This window comes from Giraffa tippelskirchi, chromosome 4 (assembly GCF_054371585.1).
Source record: "Giraffa tippelskirchi isolate mGirTip1 chromosome 4, T2T-mGirTip1v1.2.pri, whole genome shotgun sequence".
NCBI lineage: Eukaryota > Metazoa > Chordata > Mammalia > Artiodactyla > Giraffidae > Giraffa > Giraffa tippelskirchi.
Window position 1 is genome coordinate 51316994 of NC_137278.1, and position 5437 is coordinate 51322430.

The 5437-nt window shown below is 38.6% G+C and overlaps 1 non-coding gene across 1 annotated transcript; it reads left to right on the forward strand.

Moving 5' to 3' along the window:
• Positions 1-2256: 2256 nt before the first annotated feature.
• Positions 2257-2362, forward strand: LOC145504059 (U6 spliceosomal RNA). Its single transcript, XR_014052045.1, has one exon. It is a non-coding gene; the product is annotated as a U6 spliceosomal RNA (small nuclear RNA).
• The last annotated feature ends 3075 nt before the right edge of the window (positions 2363-5437 follow it).

The following is a 5437-nucleotide window of genomic DNA, read 5'->3' on the forward strand; positions in this document are numbered from 1 at the left end:
TTTTTTTTTAATGAAGGATTCTAACTTGCCTTCTACTCTGAACTTTACTTTCATGAAAATTTCTGAATCACCTCTGACATTCTCTTTCTCCTCTGTGATACTCTGTGATGCTGCTATACTCTTGCCTGTTAATCACAGTCTTTCTGAAATCCCAGATACCACCATGCTGTGTTTTATAGTTGTCAGTTTACATACTAATATTTCTTTACTAGACTCCTTGAATGTAGACAGAGTCACATTCCTTACATTTCTAGAGTAGCATTTTATGCTTAGCAGATATTCTGTAAAAAGATGCTCAGTGACATGAAATAAGAAACTTTAAAATCTTTAAAATCCTCCAGTTATGGTAAAATAATTGTGAAATTAGTAGTTGCTGCTGCGGCTGCTAAGTCGCGTCAGTCGTGTCCGACTCTGTGCGACCCCATAGATGGCAGCCCACCAGGCTCCCTCGTCTCTGGGATTCTCCAGGCAAGAACACTGGAGTGGGTTGCCATTTCCTTCTCCAATGCATGAAAGTGAAAAGTGAAAGTGAAGTCGCTCAGTCATGTCCGAATCTTCGCGACCCCATGGACTGCAGCCCACCAGGCTCCTCCGTCCATGAGATTCTCCAGGCAAAAGTACTAGTGTGGGTTGCCATTACCTTCTCCGTGAAATTAGTAGAGCTATAGCTAATTCCGTTTTGTGTTATGTATTTCAGTGAACATTCCTGAACTTCTTTAATGTGTCATGTGCTGTGCTGTGCTTAGTTGCTCAGTTGTGACCAACACTTTGGGATCCAATGGACTGTAGCCAGCCAGGCTCCTCTGTCCGTGGGGTTCTTCAGGCAAGAATACTGGAGTGGGTTGCCATCCCCTCCTCCAGGGAATCTTCCCAACCCAGGGATCGAACACAGGTCTCCTTCATTGCAGGGGGAGTCATTACTATTTGAGCCACCAGGGAAAGGCCAAGAATACTGGAGTGAGTAGCTGATCCCTTCTCCAGGGGATCCTCATTGCAGGTGGATTCTTTACCAGCTGAGCTACCAGGGAAGCCCTTAACCTGTCATACCTTTGATTATTTTGTATCTCTACCTATGATAAAATGCCCTAGGGGGAGTAGAATATGTGAGAATATATTTTTAAATATTCCTCAATCATCTTACTATCTGAGTGGCTAAATAAAAATGAAAAGTTTTAATGAGAATTATCAGAAAGTAGTAAATCAAATGCATATCAAATATTAAATCTATGGCCTTTTGGCCTTTGTATTTCTATCTAAGCTGTCATCTCCTCATTTCCTCCACCCCTCAGCCCTTGGCAATCACCATTTTACTCTATTTCTGTGAGTCTGATGTTTTTAAATTTCATAAAAAGTGAGATCATACAGTATTCATCATTCTCTGACTGACTTGATTCACTTAGCATAATGTCTGAAGACCCATTCATGTTGTTGTTTTTTTTTCCCCCAAATGACAAGATTTTCTTCTTTTTATGGCAGAAAAATATTCCATCATGTATACATAGATTTCATATTTTCTTTTTCCATTCATACACCAGTAGACACAGGTTATTTAGACTTGTTTCATATTTGGTCATTATGAATGATGCTGGAATCAACGTGGGAATGAGTCTATACCTACAGGATAGTAAATTCATTTCCCTTGAATAAATACTCAAAGGTGGAATTGCTAGATCATATGATAGCTTTTTTTTTTTTTTTAATATTTTGACCACCATCCAACCTGTATTCCATACTGAAAATACAAATTTATATTCCTGCCAGGAATAAACTGTATCAGGGTTTCCTCTCTTTTCCAAATTATTGGCAACATTTACTATCTCTTGTCTTTTTGATAATAGCCATCCTAACAGATGTGAGGTTTTGATCTACATTTCCCTGATGATTAGAAATGTTGAGTACCTTTTCATGTTCTAGATGTTTTCTTTCAACATTATCTATTCATGTACTTTGGCCATTTTAAAACCAAATTGTTTTTGTTGTTGAGTTATGTAACTTTCTTACACATTTTGAATATTAACACATTATCAGATATATTGTTTACAAATATTTCTCTCACTCCATAAGTTCTTGTTTTACACACAAATCAGCTCACTTACTATACAATGTAATCAAGACCTGACCAAAAAATGCATAATTATTGTCTTCTCAAGACACTAAATCTTGAAGTGGTGACTTTTGAAGTAGCAACAGTTCACTAACTCGCACTGTTTTGAGTCTCACATTGTTCACTCAAAATTAATGAAAGTAAACCCTTCAATGCTAGATTCCACAGCACATTTACTGAATTGGAATGGTAAAGAGGAGATAAACATGGCCTCTGTGCAAGGATAACAGGCAAATCTGTGAAGCATTCCATATGTTTTATGTATAGACCTCATGATAGTTAGAAACCAAAAATCTGTAACAGATACACAGATACAAAAGAGAAAGGAATCCAAATAAAGTATAAATACTAAAGCTAGTCATCAAATCACAAGGGAGGAGAGCACAAAAAAGAAGAAAGGAGCAAAAAATAAATTATAAAACCACAAGAAAACAAGTTACACAACAGCAATATGTGCATGCCTATTAATAATTACTTTAAATGTAACTGAATAAATGTTCAAATCAAAGCATAGAGTAGCTGAATGGATTAAAACAAACATACAAAGACTTAAACTATTCTAATTTTTTAAAAATCTTTTTCTCATTTTGATATTTTGATTTAAACTGTTCTGGATAATTTAAACTATTTTATTTTCCAGGTTTTTTTTTACACATTCTTCTGTATTATCTTATTACCAATTGATTTCCTCTAGTGCAGTTTTCATTTCAATTATTTGGTTCTACAGCACTCATTGGTTCTTTGTTGAAAGTTTTCAGTATGCTTCTCCATTCTTCTCCAGAGTTCGGTGAACGTTCTTATGACTGGCACTTTAAACTCTTTATCAAGTCAAGTATTTTTCTCTTTTTCATAATTTATCCCTGATATTTTTATCTTATTCTTTCGTTTTATCCCGTGTCTTCTAATTTTGTTTGACTGTCTATATTTCTTTATATGAATTAGGCAAAAGTGTTCCTCTCCCAGCCAGGAAGGTGTTTCCTTGTGTAGGAAAGTCCCTGTACAGACTGTGCATACCTAGTGACTTTGGCAGGAGGGCTAGAGCTGATTCAGGCAGAGAGTGTTTTTTTTCCCTCCTAGGGTACACTGGGAACCACTGTTTTGGTGTATATGAAGGTAGGAGCTGGAGACTGGCACAAGCCAGTGCACACTGGGTGTTGCCACTTTGGTGGAGGTGACTGGCACCAGAACTTGCTGTGGGGTGGGGTAGTCTTGGCAGACCAGCTAGAGCACCTTCACTTTTCAATCTGAACTGTCCCTGTGCTCAGATGCATAGCAAGTGAAATTCCGTGCTAGCCCTTTAAAAGTGGAGTCTTGATTTGCTACAGCCTTCTGGCTCTTCTGGATATAAGTCTTGCTGTTTTTAAAACCAGGGAGGTCATCTTCCCAGTACCGGTCCCCAGGGCTCGAGTGCTCAATGTGAGTCTCAAAGCATTTGCTCCTTAGAAAGGATATCTGCATTTGGGATATTGCCTCTCACTCGTGGGTCATCCACCAGGGTGTGGGTCCTGAGTAGATTGCATTTTTGCACCCTTAAACCCATCTGGTGGAGAAGGCAATGGCACCCCACTCCAGTACTCTTGCCTGGAAAATCCCATGGATGGAGGAGCCTGGTAGGCTATAGTCCATGGTGTAGCTAAGAGTCAGACACGACTGAAGCGACTTAGCAACCGCAGCAAACCCATCTGGATGTGTTTTGCTGGTTTGTTTTTGTTTCCTAAATTGTAGAAGAACTATTCTGCTAGTTTTCATGTGTCCTCAGAAAGAGTTGTTTTCTTACCCTGTACACACTGGGTGTGTCTATGGAAGCAGGATTCTCCTACTCTGCTGTCTTGATCCTGCCTTCTCTATTGTTATTTTGAATATGTACATCTATCTTCTACTTATTTATCACTGGTTAGAAATCTGGATTTATATTTTGCTCATTATGATAGCTCAGTTGGTAAAGAATCCACCTGCAATGCAGGAGACACCAGTTCACTTCCTGTGTCGATAAGAGCCGCTGGAGAAGGGATAGGCTAACCACTCCAGTATTCTTGGGCTTCCCTTGTGGCTTGGCTGGTAAATAATCTGCCAGCAATGAGGGAAACCGGGGTTTGATCCCTGGGTTGGGAAGATCTCCTGGAGAAGGGAAAGGCTACCCATTCCAGTTTTCTAGGCTGGAGAATTCCATGGACTGTACAGTCCATGGGGTCGCAGAGTCAGACACAATTGAGCGGTTTTCACTTCACTTTCACTTCCATTCATTCACTCATTGTTCATCTTTTAGACTTATGTATGCCATGCTTTATGTAGCATAATTTTGAAAAATAAATCGTTAACCATAAGTGAAAATACAGAATATACGTTGTTGTTGTCCAGTCACTAAGTTATGTCCAACACTTTGCGACCCCATGGACTACAACACATCAGGTGTCCCTGTCCTCCACTCTCTCCCAGAGTTTGCTCAAGTTCATGTCCATTGAGTCAGTAATGCTAACTGTCTCATCCTTTGCTGCCTTTTCTCCTTTGGCCTTCAATCTTTCCCAGCATCAGGGTCTTTTCTAGTGAGTTGGGCTCTTTGCAGCAGGTGACAAAACTATTGGAGTTTCAGCATCAGTCCTTCAAATGAATATTCAGGGTTGATTTCCTTTAGGATTGATAGACTTGAACTCCTTGCTGTCCAAGGATCTTTGAAGTGGCTTCTCTAGCACCACAATTCAAAAGCATCAATTCTTTTGCACTCAGCCTTTTTTATGATTCAACTCTCACATCTGTACACAACTTCTGAAAAAAACATAGTTTGACTATTCAGAGCTTTGTCAGCAAAGTGATGTCTTTGTTTTTTAATACTCTGTCTAGCTTTATCATAGTTTTCCTTCCAAGCAGCAAGTGGCTTCTAATTTCATCGTTACAGTCAAATAGAAGGGGAAAGGTAGAGACAGTGACAGATTTTCTTTTCTTGGGCTCCAAAATCATTGTGGATGGTGACTGCAGACTACAGAATATATACCAACATTATTTATTAACAGATCAAAAGGTGTAATGAATCAATAGCAACTTAAATGTGCCGTAAGTGTATTCTTCAAAAGAAGAACAAAGGAAATTCCCATGAAAAATAAATGAAATTATTAAGAATTAAATGAGTAATGGGATTGGATAGATAGAGACTGGTATCTATAAATAATTTTATTGGCACAAGAGCTAGAATAAAACGTTTTGAGACCTATGGAGAGAGTAGTTAGTAGTTTATTTCTAAGAATAAAGATGAAGAATTGGAAATAACATTGGAAGAACTTTTAAATGCTTCACTAAGATAGGACTTTTTCAGGTCAATAACCCCTGCTGTTAATTAGC